A 21025-nucleotide genomic window follows, 5' to 3' on the forward strand; every position below is an offset into this window, starting at 1 on the left:
TCAAAGATATCTCGGATGTGCCTAGACGCGTTCCTTGATGCACGCGGATCTGCTCCGAGCGATGATGTAAGCGATTCAATGACAGGGATCTGCAACTTTTGGAAAACACCCGCACTCAACTTGTACAATTCCCGTTTACTATCCCTTTGAAGCCAAGGAGGGGCAGAAAAAGAACAGAAAGTGGGGGGTGGGGGGTGGCGAGAGGCAAACTCCGATTTGTGGCTACAAAGGTCCCCAGGCAGTGCTCGCTTGTCCTGGTACAGATAGGTTCAGTGAAGGCTGAAGCCGAAGATCGTGAAAAAATTTAAAGAATTCAGTCCGTACCGCGAAGAAAACACCACATTTCACCATTACATATGTCAACTGGTTAACGCTGTTTAAGGAAATAATCGCTGTTTGAAACGAGAATCGTACGAAACACAAAAATGCACTTTGTGGGCGAAACGCAGAATTCAGGAGGTTAGAACAGCGTAAACCGTTGCATTTTTTAGCCGACCGACAAATTCTGTTATCCAAAGTGAATAAATGCCACAGGTGAATCGTAATTAATATTTCATTTGTTTCCTAAACAGCGCGGCCGTTATCAGTAATGACGTCAAACTGAGCATGCGCGTTGTGATGCTGATTCTACACATTGTTTACTTCTGATTATAATGAGCAGATTAGGAACGTGTTTCTAAATTTGGAACAAGGTCTCATAAAATTTGCATTCCGTTGTTGTACATGAAAAGAAAACTTACTGCTTGCTGCTGACTACGAACTGGTGCCCCTGAAACGTCGGTCAGTTCTTACCAGAAGACATCTTCATTGAGTGAACTGTTCAAAACTTTCCACAGTTTATAAAATGGGTATTTAAATGATTTTATTTGCTGTTTACGTGATGTTTTAAACATCCTGTTGGCATCTTGTGGTTTGTTTTAACAAATTTAAGAACATCCTTATTTTATTTGCGTACAAATTAAACTTTCCTACTCTCGTTTGAGTTTCGTGTGATTTATAAAGGAAGTTTCTTGTGGACTTCTAGCTTATGATACAGAAGTGATTAATTGTCTTTGTAGAACAGACTTCTTGCCATTTGGATCATGAAACCTTTCTCAGACATGCAGATTTGAGGTTTTCGTGGCCCCTGATGATGGCGGCGGCAAAGGCCTCTGAAACACCGGTAAACTTCTACCAGAACACAGCCATCTTCCTTTCACGGACATACTTTGAGCCGCTTCTGACTGCACATAAAAGAGTTCCAAAGTTGCTTTTCGTGTGACACTTGTTACAGGAAACATTTTGTCCGTCGCCTTATTTCTGGCAACGCGACAGTTTCAATGTATAGAAGGCCGTGACTAAAGGCAGTTCACGAGCCCCAGTTTTAAGCTTCATTTCTCTTAAGTATCTCAAAGAAAGATATTCTTTGTCTCTTTCATGGATTCTTAAAGATGGCAGTGATATTTTCCTCCGAAACTTGCGAAAGCATGAACGAGACTGGGACGTCGTAAGACCACGTGCTGGTGTTCGCGACGAAGAATTATGAGGTAGCGCGTCGAAGACAGTCAGGCGAGGGACCAGTGTCGAATGTAAACGTGCGTTGGTCACAGACACGCGTGTCTTGGTCTCGGCGTCAAGGCAACGCGATTTCTACGTTTCCAACTGCGCAAATTGATCGTGACGCAGCCCTAGATCCGACCTTGGAAGTGATCAGCTTCCAACAACAGGAAGGAAATGCTTGCTGATCTCATTTTGTCCTGATTTGTGGCCAGCTAAGACTTACGTGTAACTCCGAGTTGTTAAGGAATTATGCAGACGACGCTGTCCGTCGCTTTGCGTCCCTGAACGACTGGTCTTCATCTGTGCGAAGGCATTTACGTGGTTTTACTTATGTCTAAAGGTAAAGACGTCTGTCTGTGGTTCATTGTCAACGCATCTACATTTGGGTCTTGTGAGTTCGTTTCATCTTACGCTTTCTAATCAACATTTCATTCGCATTTCTCATCGGTCATACCTGCTGCACGCCCCGCCCATCCGGCGAGGTGTTTCTGAAGTCCTCAATCCGTGCGTTATCTGTGATCTCTGCTCTGTCACGAGGAACACGAGCGAAATTACACGCCCACAAATTAAACTTTCTATGACGAAACGAGCACCTGAGCCATGTGTTCAAATCGCAGTGCGTAATTGAACGACACAGTTTCCGCCTACAACCATCAGTGCCCCCAGATGGTCAGGATTTTCAAAAAGAAAAAGCTCGCAGGTGATAAAATTTCGTTGCTTTGATAAAAAAAACACAAAGCAGTTGAATAACAACACGCGTGCTACATGGAAAGGCCATTTCATTGTTCTTGCTTTGATCTGTGTTCAGAAACACGGTACAACACGACGATTACACGCCTCAGATTTGGTGTGAGAGGGATGACGTAATGATTTGACGAAAGACGCATTACGTAACGCAATGACGTAATTTTGAGACCGCTCACATATCGCGCGCTCCGTCTAGTTGACAAAACTTGAATCCTCAGGACAGTTCAAACCCAAAGAGTTATTTACCAGGGCGCTGAACGTTTTAGCGGGTTCAAAATTCGTGAAACTACAAGCAAGAATTACGTAGAACATGGAGGCTCTTCAAGAAGGGAATGAAGATGAATATTGCAGCCAGCGGATTTTTCTCTCTTCTTGGCGCTACGTATTATCGGCTCGTTTTGTTCGCGTTGCATAAAGTGCGTAAAATCGTTAAAAAAATTATTTAAAATCGTAAAAAACTGAAAATTGGGTGGACTGGCAATAACGGGGTATAATTTGTCTTGATCGTGTGTAAATTGTCTGTTAAAATACTTTTAAAATGTGTGAGGAATCAATAAATCGGCTACAACGTTCATATCATGCGCCATCTTTGGCGAAGATATCGGATGACCAGGATAATGATTATGATAATGACATAGTTATCAATTAAAAATCACCGTCTTTTGTCCTTCTGCCTTTCATGTAGCCGCTATCTCAGGTTTACGTGCCACACACTGATAGACTTCGCAGTGTCCTTTAGCGGAGTTAACACTTCTGCTGTTTTGCGTGGCCTTCGGAAAGTCGCCGTCTAATCAGCGCTCCGTGGCTATATTCAGAGACACGAATCAGCCGATAAGGTGACACCTGACAGCGCAGCGAGTAACTTCCAGAACAAAAGCAAATCAGCAGGCGATTGTTTTAACGTAGTATCCCGATTGGATTTCAAACGAGTTCCATGAATTTTCTGACCTTTGCACTTTCTATGCGAAAAGAGAATTAAATTAACGCGGGACTGAGAGGTCCTGCCCGTCTATAGAGACATTTTACGAGAAAGTAAACATTTTTCAGTGTTTGATCCATATCGGTCCAGTTTGAGTCAAAATAGCTCACTCAGTTTCGTTACTAGGCAACGAGGTCAACATCTTTGGGGAAGGAAGGGGCTAATTCCCTCGAAAATTTCGTAAGAATGAAGGGAAATACAGTTTCTTGCGTTTGCTTTAAGCGTTTTGGCTCATTTTAATGACTGTGTTCGTCAGTTAGTGTGAAAAGTTCGTCGAAATTTACGATGACGGAATCTTCGCCTCTCATCCCCTGTCATCCATTTTGTTAGTCCTTTTCCCATTTTCATCTCCGTCCCTTCGAAACATGACGTCACAGGAGAACAATGAAAAATAATTCATCCCGTGCGCCATGTTATTTCGGCTTTTCCGACGAGACTCGCTACCATTTGAACAGAGTGCAACACGGATTACCGCTAAATCACGTTGACTTTCCAAATCACTTTTTTTCAACATTCATAAAAAAAATTTCCCTGTTTCCATCTTTTACTACGTCACACTTTCTCGTCTCAAATCCCATTTTATCCTTTGAGAAGGACTCACGGGCAAGGCATTGACCCAGAATCCAGTCGAAATTTATCCTCATCCACGAACAATTACTTGTTTTTTTAAGCCTTGACTTTGTCCATGGCAACGAACGGCTTTCTTTTGTTAATCGCCGATGAAGGCCATTAGTTGAGAATTCTGTTATCAGATGTCGTTGTTTTTGAATTTTTGTTCTCGGAACATTGCACTAAATACGATGTTCTATCTGTACGAACATGTTTCGATAATCATAATGCAAAATAAGATAAGATAAAAGACGAACATCTAAACTACTCGAAAATGAAGTAACTCTCGCCTATTCAAATTACAAGTGACGTGTCCGTTGAAAATGTATTTCCACTGAACGTGCATATAAATTAATCAAGAAATAAAATGTAACGAAGAAAAACTTGTTTTGTCTCGTCCCCTGGAATACGGGGCCTTGGGAGGGGGGGAGAGGGGGCCCGAACACCTCCACACCTTCAAGACCTAACGTCGGACTCCGTGGACGTTTGTGAACACAGTAATAGACCTTCGGGTTTCATGGAAGGTGGTGAGTCCTGGGCATCTGAACAACTATCAGCTTCTCAAGAAGGCCTTCGCTCCATGCAGTTAAACATTGAGTCTTCGGGAATATTCTGTGTCACTTGTGGGAGGAAGAATCGATGAACGCCCCCATCTGGGCCATTGCCAGGGTCGTGTTGCCATGGCAACGCGGTAATGTCATCGTCGCTTTCCGGGGCGTGGAGGAGTCGATGTCTGCCTCACGGACCCGTGTTTGATGATGACGTATCAGCTGTGCGTTATTCCGCGAACTCGACGATGTCAGAATGACGTACTGGGTGGCTGGTTACGAGCATTGTACTGGTGACACGGGGCAAAGGTGCAGAATATCTCGGAAGCCAGCAGCGAGGAACAGAATTTTATGCATTTCGTGGTTTTTAAGACAAACCTTGGGGTCACTTGGCTGCCCACGAAGAGCGATGCCTTGGCAGGGGCTTGGCGTCCGAGGCCTGGAGGTAACAACTTCGAATTTCAACGCAGAAATAGTCCTGCAAGTGTCCACTCGGCGGCGTGCAGTCCTCTCGCGCGCTGTCGGTCAGTCTCTGCAGCGCGAATCTTGGCGGCCATGATGATAAATTGTTTTTGTGTTTTTTGCTTTTGTTGTCTTACCCTGACCACTCCCAACTGCACGAGTAGCGAGGAGAGGTCGTCACGTTGAATGATGACCCCGTCTGCAGCTGTTCGCGGCAGATTCCAATCGCTTCGTAGCCGAAGACAGACCGAGTTGAAAGAGTCTAGCCGAGGTAGCCGGCCTGTAATAAAACATGGCGCGTAGCCCAAAGCGCCTCTGCATTTCCTGCACTTCTTATTCTGTGAGTTCTTCGAACGAAGAACACGAACGCATAATAAGGAGGTCGTTCCTGTCCGCTTCTTTCGTCGCCTGAAGAACGCAAATTGTAGCTTTCACGTGCATACCGAAAATTACGAAATTATTGCATAATTTTTTCTTTCTTGTCCGGTGTTTTACACGGAGTACAAATCTGCTCGTCTGCAGCAAATGCACGTGGAGAAAAGTAAGTGACGCAGAATTACAAAGAAATGTAGTTTTCAGTTAAAATAAAATGTTTGTAACATGGCGACTGAAATGCCTAAGGAAACAGTCGAGTTCTGTGAAAACACCCGTGAACTTTCGGGATTCATATTCCTGGGAAGCCTGCAATCTTCTACTGTCCCAGGAAGAATTAGCATCTCAAAAGATACATGGAACTTTCCTTAGTATTTGTCACGACATCCTGTCTTTTCAGCTGTGATTTTTTTAACCTTCGTTTGTGATATAAAACTATGTTCTCAGGGGGAAAATAATGTTGACTCCGTGATATTTGCGTGTTGTTCGTGGATCGTCCGCGATATTCAGCGGTACAAGGCTGACATTTTTAAGTTTCATAATCATCTGAGAGACGACAGCGTCACGTACCAAAGTGGACATTACGAAACACATCGCAGAGGCAGAGGCCGTATCACTTCGGGATTCTATTTGAGGCACGGCTGATAAGCGCTGTGCCCTGCCTTTATTATTATTATTACTAGAGCAGGGCGCTCCTTTCGGAGCTCCTGGGGGGGGGGGGGGTTGGTCAAGTTTGTAAAACGCAACCAACCTTGGTTAGTCCCGAAGGGGAGTTAGTTTAGTGTCTCATTCAAGTGTTTTAACCCCTGAGTAAGAAACTAAACTAACCCCCCCGAATGGGGGGTTTAAACACTTGACCAACCCCCCGAAGTGGGTTGGTTGCGTTTTAAAATCTTGAGTAAGACACTAAACTAACCCCAGTGTATAAACAAATATAAGGTGATATTGTTGATGACGTCATTTTTTGACGACAACGATGGCTAATCCTTTCGGAGCGCTTTCTGTAATCTGATATTTTACTTCTTTACGTTGCTGATCAGAGGCCAACAGTTCTTGGTTGGTCAAGTATCTACGTCCAACCCCACCCTTGCAAATCTTCTGTTTTTTGTTGAATAGTTCTGATGTTTTAGTTCTTTACGTCGCTATTCAGAGGCCATCTGTTCTTGATCAGTCAACTTTCTACGTCCAGCAACAACATTGCTAATCTTCGTCTGTTTTTTCTTTTTTTTCTCTTCTGTTCTTGTTGTATACGTTTTTCTATGTTTATCAATGTAACTCCCTTCGTTTTTCTTTATTTGTTAAATAGGTCTGATGGATTAGTTCTTTACGTCGCTTTTCAGAGGCCAACTGTTCTTGGTCAGTCAGCTTTCTACGTCCAATCAAACCCTTTCAAATCTTCGTCTGTTTTTCTACATGTGTCGTTAATGTGGTCTCGTTTATCAATGTAAATCTCCCTTCGCTTTTCTTTATTTATTAAATATGTCTGATGTTGTAGTTCTTTACGTCGCTGTTCAGAGGCCATCTGTTCTTGGTCAGTCAACTTTCTACGTACAGCCCTACCCCTGCAAATCTCGTCTTAAAATCGATCATAAAGTCAGTTTTCATAATAGTTTTCGTAATCGTAATATATCGAATGAGTATCAGTTTACCTTGTTGGAGTTGTTGGAGTTGGTACTTCAAATACTTGATAACTTCTTCTTTCACTTTCCTGATGTTTTAGGCCAACTGTTAGTCAATTCTTAAGAATGCGATGTGCTGCTTCTGGAGCAGTGATAATGCGACTGGGTTGATATTTTTTGATTTCTTTGTTGTGAAGCGTTATTTGTTACTCTGCATTGTTGTGTTGTACTCGGCATTGTTGTGTTCCACATCAATGCCGAGTAAACAAATATCTGTTGACATTCCTTACCGCGAAGAAAACACGACACTTCACCATTACAAAGATCAACTAGTTAACGCTGTTTAAGAAATAATCGCTGTTTATTGTGAGAATCATAGTTCGTCTGATTAATATTTAAAAAAACTGAGTCCGTACCGCGAAGAAAACACCACACTTCACCATTTCAAAGATCAACTGGTTAACACTGATTAAGGAAATAATCGCTGATTGTTGTGGGAATTATGTGAGTAAATCAGCACGAATTTTTCCGATTAAAATTACTCTGGATAAAGTTAAAGTAAAGTAACTTTAGTTGCTGTCAAAGAAGGGAAGTTTGACTCTGTACTGTCGGCGACCATGCACAATTTATGTTAGTTAATGATTTATGATTTGTATTATTCTGTCTATACAGATAGAAGTAATACTTTGGGATTGGATTGCTTTTAAGGATAATCTGAAATATAATATTATTTTAGAATAAATGTGATACTCCAGAAGAATTGCAATTAATATGAAGCAAAATGTTTTACGTTATAATTTGTCAACAATACATAAACGTGAGAAATAACCCGTTCAGTCTTTATTTATTGTGATAGAATTCTGGTAGAAATTAACCGACATTTCAGAGTTGGTGGAACGTCGGTCAACCAGACTACACGATGCAACATCCCAGAAGACAGTCATCTTAATATATTAGAATGATAAAATCAAGAAGACATGTAGCACGCATAGATGACGTCAGAAACTTTCGGCTGGAAAGTCGGAAGTGAAGAATGAACTCACCCGGAAAGTAGCATGTTGAGTTGGGACTGGGTTCATCTGGCTGGTGGCGGGCTCTTGTGAGCACGGTAATGAACCTTCGGGCTTAATACGGACAGGGAATTTCTTCTCTAGCTTCGCACACTGTTGACATCTCCAAAAGGACTCTGCTCCTTGGAGTTTGTTGGGCATTTTCACGCGTCAATACTTTCTGCTGATAGTAATTATCATCTCATTTACACTAGCGTCACAATCAATTTTGCAGCTGAAAACTAACATTGACCTTTACTCCAGGCTCATCTGTGATATGTGCCGTAGAACAAACGAGTTATCTTTGGGTTGGTACTCTGTGAACACGTGACCCGCCAGCTGTTACAAATAACTGGTTCGTTGTATCACTGGAAGGGGTCGGGTGGAGAAGAACGGGCCGTGAGAACCGAATGCGCCTGCGTGCTGAACATATGGCTTGGCTATTCATTTTTGCCAGCAGTTTGAAGTAGGACTCGAATGTGTATAGATGCGTGATGAAGTGTGGTTTGGGAAGTTGACAGAAAGCTGGAGTTTTGCAAAGTTTTACAGTCGAACATGTACTAGTGAATGATATTTAGCCCAATTGTATTTTAATTTGCTTTCAGTACACCTGGAAGTTTATTTTTCCTTAACTACAGGCTTCAGTTCAATCGTTTTAGTGTTTCACGAAGGTTATGACGGGCAGCCATTTTTCTTCACAAAGGAGATTGTGAGGTTACGAATTAGTGGGACGCACACTGCGTGTTTGTGCTGCTTTAGTTCAATTTGTTTCTTTTGTAAAGACGTTTTGATCGATTTTAGAGGTTAGAGTGAGTGACCTGTGATTTTGTGGTTCAGGATTTATTACCAGAACGAAGCATCAGCCTGGCAAGGACGTTCTGAACTAACAGGTAAATAAATTACAATAAATTTTATTTGTCTTCGGACCATGTTTTCAAAATGGTTCTGGTGGGGACTTACTACTTATATTTTCCCTACCTCGAAACGTTTGGGACGTGAAAAAGGCGTTTTATATTAAAATTTAGCCATGGAAAGGAATTTATCGTTATGAAGAGAGAGAGAGGTTAGTTGTTTTTTTAATCTACGTAATGACATAGGGTTAAGTTGTAATAACTTATGTTACAGACTTTATCCCGAAATTAAATTTTAGATACCACACGAGTTTAACTTCTTGGTAATGATTTGAGAATAGCTTTACAGTCCTGTGAACTGTCTAAATTTCTGCTTTATTATTAGTAGGTCAGTCAAGTTCCCATACCGTGAATGCTGGCCTTCGCGGTGTATTTGCTGTTTCTCAATTGAGCCATTGTTTATGATATCCATTGAAGTTTACAGGCCAATTTGGTTAATACCGTTTTAGAAACGAGTTATAAATTATGTGTGTGATAAAACAGACGTTCTTAGAAATCGCCATTCCGAAAGGATTTCAGTGTGTAAGAAGCAAGACTCTAAAGAAACATAATACAGTTGCAAACGTTGCTGACGACAATAACAACAGTATATTACAGCACACTCAAAAATCGGGGAATTATTGTTTTTATTGTATCAACAGTGTAACAAAGAAGCAGCAGCAGCAAAACAGGTCTGACACATTCACTGCTTTTATGAAACTGTTTAGAAAAGCATTTGAATTTAAAATGTCGTTGTTCACTGGCGTGGAAACTGCTTCAAATGAATTCTTAATGGCTTACCCATGTATAGGTTATTTCGAAAATAGATTTAAATAAAATTTGGTAATAGCAGATCCACTTTAATCTTTGGGGGAAAGTCTCCGTCCGTGTTGTCCGTCCTCATACTGCGTAATTCTGTTCTATATTCAGCCCAAATTGAATTTCATCCTTACAAGATTACTTATCGGACATGAAGTGTGTTGCTCTTAAGCAGTGGAGGAAAGTGTTCTATCGTGGGGTAGTTTAATTGATTTCAGTATTTGCTTTTTGATCGATTTTGCTGTCAGTAGACTTGTATCTACGATAAGTGAACATCAAGACCAACGACAGATACGCGGTTGAAAAAACAACGCATTTTATGAAATTGCGTGTTTTACGAGTTCGTGTACACATGCGCTCTGTTCACTGACCCAGATGTTAAAAGTTTCGCGTGTTATACTGCACCCAGATTGGGAAATGCATGAAGGCCTTTTGAAAACTGAGTCTTGATTGTATGGAGAACTTTGTGGGAACATTAATGCGGCCTCGAGAGTATAGAATTAATTATAATGTTCACTTGAATTTGAATGAAGCGAAACCGACTTAGAAACGAAAATGCAAAGCAAGAATGTAACTTTAACTTTTGTTAGACATACGTATTACGAAATGCACATTATAGAGGCTTTTAAGTGGTGTTTGAGGTTGTCACGGTGGTAAGAAGATGGCTGCCTTCTGGGTTTGTACGAGACTACGCGACGCTACGGGCCGGAAGACAGCCATCTTCGTATCGGCATCGGCATTTGGAAAGTTTTCGACGAAAATCGTACTTATGTTTTGATTTGTTTCTGCGCGTTGTCGACTTTTTGGGCTTTCTGACAGTGTATTTTTGAAGTAATTGATAGAAAGATATCTAACAATGGATCTGTGCAACACTCGATTTTGAAATCGAAACGGACACGTTTAGAAAATGTGAAGTTGGGCGGACTGAGTTTCATTGCTGTCGAATCAGAAAGACTAGAATGAGATAAATCAAACCTGAGATCAGAACAGTCAGGTGTGACCACGGGATCAGTCTGTTTGGACACCGTGGCTCGTGTATTGATCAGCCAGCCAGTCCGTTTCGTCGTTTGAAACCAGGAAGTTAATTCAACTTCTGTGTAACACGCAACGATCAGCTTTCACCTTTCATTGAGATTTTGCCGTAAACAACGAGATTTAGTCACCTTGCGGATGTCATTGTGAGTTGTTTTGGCAAGGCAAAAGCAATTTGCCTCACCTGATTCGAAAGGAAAACAGACGCAAATCGACACAGCGAAATACTATAGCTGCTGTTTGTACAAGACAGGGACCGAAGCTTCGAGAACGCAAGGCTGAAACTGTGGATACGCCGTGAATCATAACTCGTGTGCCCGAGTTGCGTCATTGCAAGAGGATGTGATAGCCCGGCTTTTATCTGAGCCAACATTGCACATCGTAATTTTATTTACTCCAACAGCCCGACAAATCAAGGTGTGTGAACAAGTGTTGCAGATTGTTAATTATCAACTGTGCGCGGTTCTAGTGGTCACCATTTTGACGCTCTTAAAATTGTCGTCGTAGTCCGTCCCGATTTACGTTCAGCGTACGCGGTACTCTTCCGCGATGTTTTTGCAGCTTTGCGACAACTTTCACTACTTTCCCTGCTGACTGGGAGAAATGGGAGGACAATTTTACGTGGGATGTTTCGTACATTGGATTGAAGGAATTAAGGATCATGTTCAGTGGTGGGATTTGGGGCGAACGGAATTGAGTTATGAGTTGTGTTACCAGCGAGAGAGAGCCCTGCCAGCGTAAAAACAGGAACCGCGATCTAGGGACTGGTTAAGGGCTCCGGGGTCAACCTGACCTCATCGTCTCGGAGAACGGGTGTTTCGTGTCATTATTTGGAAAATGTGACAGCCGAGGGTCTGAACTTAATTAAACAAAGTGCTGGAAAGGTGAAGATAAATAATTCATTGTCCGTGCTCTTTAACACCGAAATCCGCGAGTTAATTTTTTTGTGAGAATCGTCCTTGAACATGTCACAAAGGAGGAGAGACATTTGCTGCCTTAAAACTGGCGTGAACCAGTCACGTTCTGCGTCTGGAAACACGCAGTTCAGAAAAGCACTTAACTTTCAAAGAAGCTGATAATTAATCTTTACACATCTCGATAAGATTTCGTACTTGTATAAGGTGACGGTCAAAACAGGTGATCGCTTTCGTCACGCGTTTTATTGGTCACACGGCCAAGCTTTGTAATTGTTGGTCGGGGTGCTGGGGGGGGGGGGGGTTGTGATATTGTCCTGTGATGAGAGAGACCTTGGTTTTTGCTGTTCAAGGATTCCATGAGCTCTGTTTCCGGTTTGAATCGGTCAGCAGCACTGCGGAAGAAAATTTAATTTTTTTTTGGTTGTGTGATGTTGCATCAGCCGCTGTTTGCTGGTAACAGAGCCCGTAGTGGCCGAGTCCTGTTTCCGTCGGCTGATGTCCGGGTAGGAGAGATTTCGTCCGGACAGGTGCTCCGTTTCTACACGCCACGATACGCGGGTTCGAATCCAAGTCTTGGCGTGTATTTTTTTTTTTTTGGTACTGTATTAATTCTCGAAAACAGACGAGTTGAAACGCGAGTCCAGGAACGCGGTTCGATCTTCTTCTGTCTTTCTTTTTTTATTTAGCTGCTGGTTTATTAACAAGAAGGTTAGCGCAAGTTAATTGGAGATTAAGCCTTTGACACGCTCTCCTACAAACACTGTCAAAATTATTTACCTAGCATAATTTCGCATTATTTGTGTTTACCTCGCACGAAATTAACAAAATGGAGGTCTAATGGCGTCATGTCTGGTCGCTCCCAAGTTCCATTGGGGAAACGTTTGATATGGGCAGAACATGTAGCACGCATGAAAGGGTTGACAATGTTTTATTCGGAAAACATGAATTGAGGATATTATTAAAAAGTAATACTGAAGGATATGATATACGTCTAGTGATGGGTTATTGTTGATACTATAGCGAATTTCTTGATTAGCTTGTACGTTAAAGTGGACGGACAGTGTGTTGGATTAGAATAAATTTATCAGACTTTTTTTTTCCTTGTCCTGACATTACAACAATGAACAACTAATTCGTACAGGTCTGTAGTTCCATTGTTAAATAAACTTTTCGTGTCAGGTGTAGATGTTTTGGCTGTGCCAAATCTAGGATCTTCCGGCAAGCGTTTTGAATGAAAGTAAACTAATTTATATGCATGTTCGTGTGAATGTATGCTAATTCGATTTACCTTTTATACGTGAAGGATAAATCGATTTTTGCGCTTTCACGGAGGCTTCATCTGATGCAGTTCGGTTGCGCACGTTTAAATAATGTAGGCCATGACAGTTTTACGACGACAGTTGAAAATGTCACAGTAATTTACATTACCAGAAAAACTGATCGCGCTGGTGGAAAAGAAATTTCGTTCTGAAGTTTTAAAAACAACTCCTTCGGCATTGAAATGTCTTTCGTGAAAGTTCTGTGCACACTTCGTCGACTCCGAACGTCATTTGTATGCAAAACGTAGTGTTCCAAGGCCCAATACGATTCGCGTGAATAATATCGATAGATCGATTCATTTAACAACATTTGCGTCTCAAAACGTGAACACAGAACCTATCTTGGGCATACAGTAGGCATATTTATTGAAGATACATTTTAATATTATCATCATCCCGTATTAATTTTTGTGTCCGCCTCGATTTGATCACAGAAGGCAGAATTTGGTACAGATTATGAAGGTAGCCATTACATCACTTGATAAATCGACGTTAAATAGAACAAAGTCGAACTTTGTTCTCGTGGTAGAACAAATCCCGTCGAGTGTAACCGAGTGAGCAGACAACAGAAGAAGGTTCCTCGCTCATTATCAGAGTTCTGTGACTCAGGCCACTGGAGATGGGTCAGCTCATGCAAATGGGGCAGAGACCATGTGCGACCCCTGGCAGAAATGCGACGCTGCTCTGAGAACAAAAGCGGCTTAATGTCGATTGGGCAATCACGTCGCGTCATTTCGTAGGTGGATGGAGGCGGCAGGTTCCTCCCAAACGTCGGTATCGACCGAGAAGTCCACACGGCCTTCGTTACAAGCCAGAAGACCATCGTCGAAATTTTAATCTCGTAACCTCACAGGAATACACCCGAGGTCATCGCCATTCTGACGTGTTCTCACATTCCCGTAGCCTCGTTCGAACCTCGACCGGAAGTTAACTGCCCAGCCCCGTATACTGATTCCGTCGCACAGAACGAAAAATTTCGAGGGCATGTCATGTTTCTGGCCCCATTTTGCCCCGTCATGCCCTTTCGCTCGTGTTTTCTTGAAATTTTGGCTTCTCTCGTGTGTAACCCGCGTCATTTCTCGAAATAGACCAAGAACTTAGCGTCACATTCTTTCGTGTCTTTACTCAAAATTAAGCTAGGGGTGAAGGCGAAGTCCTGCCAGCGTTGTCTGACGTATTTTTGCACCTACACGACGCTTAGAGGTTCTGATCATCTTGACGCTGTTTGTTTGCCGTTGTACCGACAGTTTGTATTTTTAAGATTAATGGCGACGTTTGGCATTGAACCTGTGAACTTCTGAAAAGCTAATCGTCTAGTAAACTGTACCATCGGTTCACTCCCCAGTGAGTTCTAGTGAGATTCTTGACGGATGAAGTGACACTGAAGAAGGCGTTTCTCCTAGTTCTTCTGCCCCCCCCCCCCCCCCGACCAATTAGCACGTTGTCATACCAACGACACGTGACTGGCTCCAGAGTCAAGTCAGATTTTATTTGTACGAAGAACAAAGTCTGAGGTTACTTGAGAGGGGATAATCAGACCTGGAGGAAATAAGGTGGCGGGAGGGTGGAAGTTCTCATGTGCGGAGAAACAGGCGCTTCAGAGGAATTTGAAAGATTCCATCTGAAGGGGCGCACGCTTGCTGAAGGAGCTAATCGATATGGACAAGTCGAAACTAACCCCCGTGTGACTTCCCAATGGCGATGGGGGTGGCTTCGTGGCGCAACGCAGGGATACCCCCAGAGGACCGCTAAGAATTTGCGTGAGAATAGCGACGTGTCTAGGATTCACTTTCGCTTGTGATTGGCTGATCTGACCCTGGACCGGTTTCTGGGCGAATGTTTTTCGGATCGTAAGCAGCGCGCGAGTCTGTTTACGAAGCCAGTTCCAAATTTAATTTCAACATTAGTGGAAGTCTATACAAACTGAAATTGGAGTGTGTAAAATCCTCCAAGTAAAATAAACCGCGTTTTCGACGCTTGCGTTCAGTACAGTCAGTGCAGAAACCTAATTCATTGCTTGATTAATTTTCGCGACCCCGTGGGGTTCACGTTAAGATTTACCCCAGGTTTGTTTGTTAATCCGTCATTGCCGTTGTCTTATGCCCTTGGCACGCGGTAAACGAAGCTAATTGACGGCTGATAAAACGGTGTTTAACGACGTTTATCATCTGTCTGGTCTTATTTGGCGTCAGGCGTCTTAGTGCTAGGTTTGATCTTAACTAACCTCCACAAATCTTAGCACGCTGTCCGATACAATTTATTTAATATCTAGTTTAATGTTATCATTCCCTTTTAGTCTTCGTCTTCCAAGTGGCCGCTTCCCTTCTGGGGTTCCGATTAGAACTTCGTATGAATTTTAATCAGACACAGTCAATTGATCTCGCTTGATTTGATGGTCTTAATTTTATTTGGTGATTGAAGATCACGGAAATCCTCATTGGTCCTCGGTACCCTGTTCTCAAAATAACAGCGCCATTCTGTGTCATTTTAATTTGAGTATCGCACGGCAAGGCCGTGGTCTAGGCAACACGGAGTTTTCCTCCGTGGCATCCCAACAATTACTCCATTCACACACAGAAGAAGGCAATGGCAAACCACTTCTGGATCATCTGCCAAGAACGTATATGAACAGGTCCCAGTCCGAGAAAAGGATGGAAGGATCCTGTTCCTGTTCATATGGACCTGTCGTCAGACAGAACACTAAATAATAATAATAGTTGTCATTTAGTACGCCATGGTGGTCTAGCGGTTAGAACGCTGGCCTTGTAATCCTGGGGTCTCGGGTTCGATTCCCGGCGGTGCCCGAATTTATAACTTGTGTTGGGCAAGGCTGTGGTCTAGGCAACACGGAGTTTTCCTCCGGGGGCTTCTTCCCCGGTTTCTCCGTGGCATCCCAACAATTACTCCATTCACACACAGAAGAAGGCAATGGCAAACCACTTCTGGATCATCTGCCAAGAACGTATATGAACAGGTCCCAGTCCGAGAAAAGGATGGAAGGATCCTGTTCATATGGACCTGTCGTCAGACAGAACACTAAATAATAATAATAACCCGTACAAAACAAGAGGTAAAATTGTGGTTTTGTGGTCAGATTGTACACGTAACAGGAGGCTGTGGGAATTGCTGGCGTTCACCCTCGTCTCTCTCTCTCCCTCTTCTGTGTTCGGGCGCAGATCAAGTGGTCTGAGCCCCACCGAGTTATCGATTCCTTCTCGGTGGTGGATTCCAGGACGTGTCGGAATTATTTTTTGCGTTAAAGTTGGGGGTGGAATGTTCTGCTGCTGCTTGGGTCGCTGTCTGTCTGAATGGAAAATCCCCAGAGCAACATTTCGCGTTTCACTGGTTGGGCGTTTCCTTTATAAGCTTGTGAAGCACGGACGCTGACCTAAATCTTAATTTAAAGAATTCAGTCCGTACCGCAAAGAAAACACAGCTCTTCACCATTACAAAGATCAGCTGGTTAACGCTGTTTAAAGAAATAATCGCTGGTTACGATGAGAATCATAGTTCGTCTGAATAATATTAAATAATCCAGCCCGTACCGCGAAGAAAACACTACACTTCACCATTACACATATCAACTGGTTAACGCTGTTTAAGGAAATAATCGTTTATAGTGAGAATCATACGAAACCCGTTAATGCGCTGTGGGCAAAATGAACTGAATATTAAATTGGGTGGTACATATAATTTCCACCGTGCTTTAAAGATTTCGTGTCGTTTCCTCCGACGTCAATGGCGTCGCTAATTTGCTGTGTGTTCTTATTCCAAGAATCCAACCGCAGATAACGAACATCCGGCATTTTACAGGCCGACGGCCATTACGTTTTGTGTAAGCACATTGTTGAAGGTCGTAGACGTTGCCGGTTTCCGATTTTGATCTTCACGTTTTCAGATAGCCGTCGGGAAGCAAAGTATTGTCAGTTTAATTTATTCCGTGAATGAAATTTTGATTCCTCTGCCGTCATTCGAATGAAGGTTAAGGAACGCTGCGAATTTATCGTTTGGTGATTTATTTTGTTGCTGTTGGATTCGCCGAGGGGGTGGGAGAGTTTCCATTGTTGATGTACCGCCGGCTGTTTGTATCATCCAAGGTCACTCGTTTTACCCGCATCGTTTGTGTGCGTTTCCGTTCCAGCTTGAGTGGAATCTGTTCGTCCCACTTTCAACACAACTCACATCGCTTTACGCCGCTTCGCGTACGTCTTTCGCTTGTTTGTGGATGGAAACGCGTGTACTGTGCAAACCAAAGACATTTCCCACGGAAACTGGGACAAAGAGCTACCAAGTACTGCCGATGTTTTTTACTTTAACGGACGTCGAGCGCACAGATTCGTCCCGAACACTGTGAATGGCACAGAAGAACTTTCTGTCCACCCCCTTCGTTCAACATACCTGCCCTTTCTCGCAACGCATTTTGCTTTCACTGTTTTCTCCGCCCCTTTCCCCAACCCCAACTTTCTCCACGCACTGGAATCATGAACACGTGCGTGTTACACTACGTTACGTTACTTTACGCGCTGTTGTATCAGGATCGTGCCACCAAGCATTGAGGAAAATTACGTCCATCGACTCGCCAGTGATTTCTTTCGACAGGGTACTTCTGGAATCACGTAATAAACTCGAATAATATCCAAGGTAAACGTTAAAGTAATATCAGGGCAGACGTGGAGATAAGGCTCCACACATTCTGGGTGATTCCTGAAGCCGATCTGGACATGCAAGTGTCGGGAGTCGAACCCAGTTATCCAAGCCGTATGGCGTGCGTTGTGTTACACTTTTATTATGTAAAGTAGAGTTTTATGTTTTTTATGTTTCTTTGAGCTGTAATTAAATGCGAGCGGACCTCACAGAAAACTTCAACATCTTTTTTTTAATGAAATATTTTGGAGTGAGGGAGACGAAAGGCAGAAATGTGGAGATGAATTACGATGCGAAGCTGCTTAGAACTCGGGAGGTTCAGTTCTTGCGTTTATGACCAAAGTCAGTTGAGTAAACCAGTTTTTTTTTGTGCCGTAGTCTGTGGAGAAAAAGAGACGGGTCTGGAAAATGCTCTTGAGGGACTTTCCGAGAATAATCGGCAGCGCAAAACGAAACACTGGATGAATGTGGAATTGGCGTTACTCCCTTTAAAGCTAAACGGTAGCCACATCTCCCTCTTCCAACAATGGGCAACTCTGAATTTTGTATTTTTGTTTTTATTGCGAATCTAATAATTTCCTTAAACAGCGTTAACCAGTTGATCTTTGTAATGGTGAAGTGTTGTGTTTTCTTCGCGGTACGGACTGGATTCTTAAATATTAATCAGACGAACTATGATTCTCATCGTAACCAGCGATTATTTCCTTAAACAGCGTCAACCAGTTGATCTTTGTAATGGTGAAGTGTCGTGTTTTCTTCGCGGTACGGACTGGATTCTTAAATATTAATCAGACGAACTATGATTCTCAGAATAAACAGCGATTATTTCCTTAAACAGCGTTAACTAGTTGATCTTTGTAATGGTGAAGTGTCGTGTTTTCTTCGCGGTACGGACTGGATTCTTAAATATTAATCAGATTATTCTCATCGTAACCAGCGATTATTTCTTAAACAGCGTTAACCAGTTGATCTTTGTAACGGTGAAGTGTTGTGTTTTCTTCGCGGTACGGGCCAAATCCTTAAAATACTGTCTAGAAGATCTTCGGCTTGCAAGGGTTAATTATTTATGTTGGCAGTGCTGAGGAACCAGTTTACTGATGCAGAGCCCTGAATTGCTTTCACCTGGCAGAATAAGCCGTAAACGGTACCCGGCTGTACTTGGCAGAACCACGCCTTTGCAATAAAGACGTTGCGACAGTTCGCATTGCAAGTAAGTTTTAAGATGGCCGTGTTCGCGGTTGTAGCACCGTGCAGTCTGGTAGAAGTTTACCGACGATCGCCCTGATGATGGATGCAGCAAAGACTTCTGAAACGTTGCCGAAAACTTCGCAACAACGCAGAAGAAAGCCTCCGACGACAATGAAACTTGGGGAATTTCGTGCGCCTAACGGACTTCAGGGTTTATAGGACCTCACGTGAGATGCGCGTTGAACCTTGAGGCGACGGATTGTGTGCGCGCGCACAGACAGAATCGCTTTGTTTCTGAGCTGATGCTGAGGAATGGGTGAACTTCTTTTGACATCCAAGGTCGTCGTTTCTTTATCAGCGGTTTTATTGACCTGTAGTCTGGGTGTATTGCACTTGACATGTACACGACAAGGCTGCTTCCCCTTACCCATAACACCATAAATACTTACAACTTCCATTGATAAGAACAGAGCATTAGAATCGTCTGTGTTATCAGCCCCGGGCGAATTGTTGGCGTAGTGCTCGGACGTTCGTGTCGACAAGTTTTGGAAGAGGATCCAGTATTATGGGAACCCGTATAAAACACAAATAGAGCGGAGTCACCCTGTTGATGGAGGCAGGAAGAACCTCCGAAACGTCGGTGAACTTGGACAAGACTGTGAAAAACGTCGAGATTGATGATTATGTTATTGTGACTTTTGGCGCCGTGTAGACTCATAGGTAGAACCGACGCTCTGAAGATGGAGACAGTATGTTTCGCCGAAACGTTAGTATCTACCTACGAGTCTACGAGAACATGATCTTCTACCAGAATACAGAAAATTGTTCTTAAAGATGAAGATGGGATGTAATACCGTATGCTCTGGCAGGTATTGGCCGACGTTTCGGAGAACGTGGAACAGCGAGACTTTTTTTTACAAGCGTAATGAACTTAATTGTAAATCCATGGACGGTGAGACGTGCTGGCCATGTAAGCGGATGCAGATGCGATGATAATTTTAAAATGGATCTCAAATAAGGCATGAGTCCGTGGATTGACCCCAGAATATGATCCATCCTTCTGATTCCATAACACCAGAGCATTTTTGGCCTGATTTGCTACTGTCAGTTTCTCACCGAGGTTTGTTGTCAGAGGCTTTTCCGCGCGTGGTAAAAATGTGGACGGTCGTTCGTTGCAAGTGTTAACATAAATCGGACGAGACAGTGTCCCCGTTGCGTCTGCAGTTAACTGTCGGTCTGTGACGTACAGAGACGCGTGTTACGTAACAATTACAGGGGCAGATAGCTTGAGGCGAGTGAAACCTGTTTCGCCGGGGAACTAACTCTCTTCGTGACTTGTTCGGAGAACTGACGCAACGCGTTAACCAGCCAAAGCGTCGGGCGTGTCCCCGATGTCGAGGTTGGAAACTTTCCTCTGGGTTGCCTGCAGGTGAGGACATGATCGAGCTTTGCCCCAGTGTGCGTGTAAGTCCCGTTGAAATTCACCTGCTGATGATTTATTTCGTTTCATCTCTCACCCCTTTTCGTCCATCGTTTTAGTTTCGTTTATAGCGTTAGAAACACTTTTAAAAGCTGCCTAATGGTGGCACCACTTGCTAAATAGACGAAACCCAGACGCTCGTCGTAGAAGTTGATTTTGCGCCGATGTTACGTTTTAAATTGTCGTTTTTCTAAGGCGGGTTTGATATGAACGACGTTTCGGGAGCAGTAACTTCGATCCCATCCGCCACCACAAATACTAAAATAAATACGCGGTAATTCAGTCCAAATTTTTTGCGCTGAGTTTATTTACGAATGCAATTTAATGTGAGGTAGGTCACCGTTAAACACCTGTTTTTACGTTGTACTGTCTCTTCCTTGTACACACATTTATTCTCTACGCTAACCGCTGAATATTATCATCTGTGCGTTTCATCACCTCCTCCTTAAAAAAAAGCAAGCAAACGAAACAGGAAATTTGTAATAACTGAGGAAAAGCGAGATTTTTTTTTTTGACCAAGGATCCCGTTTTTGTGTGATGGATGCTTCGTGTAGATGTGGGCTGTTGTAGTGAAGACGTTTCGGAGATAGTATGTCCATCATCAGTGCGAAGTGACTAACCCCGACAAACAGGAAGCTGATGGAGCCAGAATGCGCGGGAATCGAAAGACGATCGTTGAGTTCGTAGGCCGGCCGCATTTTTCGGCCAGGCGTCCCACGAGGAGAAACACCGGCTTGACGTGGGGCAGGTTACCTCGGTGGAGCGTCTGCATTTGCCGTCTCTCTTCGTCTGTCTGAATCGGAGTCCAGGAT

The 21025-nt window shown here is 43.1% G+C and overlaps 1 protein-coding gene across 2 annotated transcripts in view; it reads left to right on the forward strand.

Annotated features, from left to right (window-relative positions):
* Nucleotides 1–8308: 8308 nt before the first annotated feature.
* Ip6k (Inositol hexakisphosphate kinase) overlaps nt 8309–21025 on the forward strand; it is a 29434-nt gene continuing 16717 nt past the window's right edge. The window contains exon 1 of one of the 2 annotated variants that reach the window (XM_022081967.2): nt 8309–8814. The gene's annotated coding sequence lies outside the window, so the exon portion shown is untranslated. Of the gene's footprint in view, nt 8815–10669; nt 11083–21025 lie in introns of those variants that run through there. The other variant, XM_087342386.1, reaches the window with a different exon arrangement.

This window comes from Zootermopsis nevadensis, unplaced genomic scaffold (assembly GCF_977971745.1).
Source record: "Zootermopsis nevadensis isolate Lab colony 2312 unplaced genomic scaffold, Znev_1.0 Znev_ptg000003l, whole genome shotgun sequence".
NCBI lineage: Eukaryota > Metazoa > Arthropoda > Insecta > Blattodea > Termopsidae > Zootermopsis > Zootermopsis nevadensis.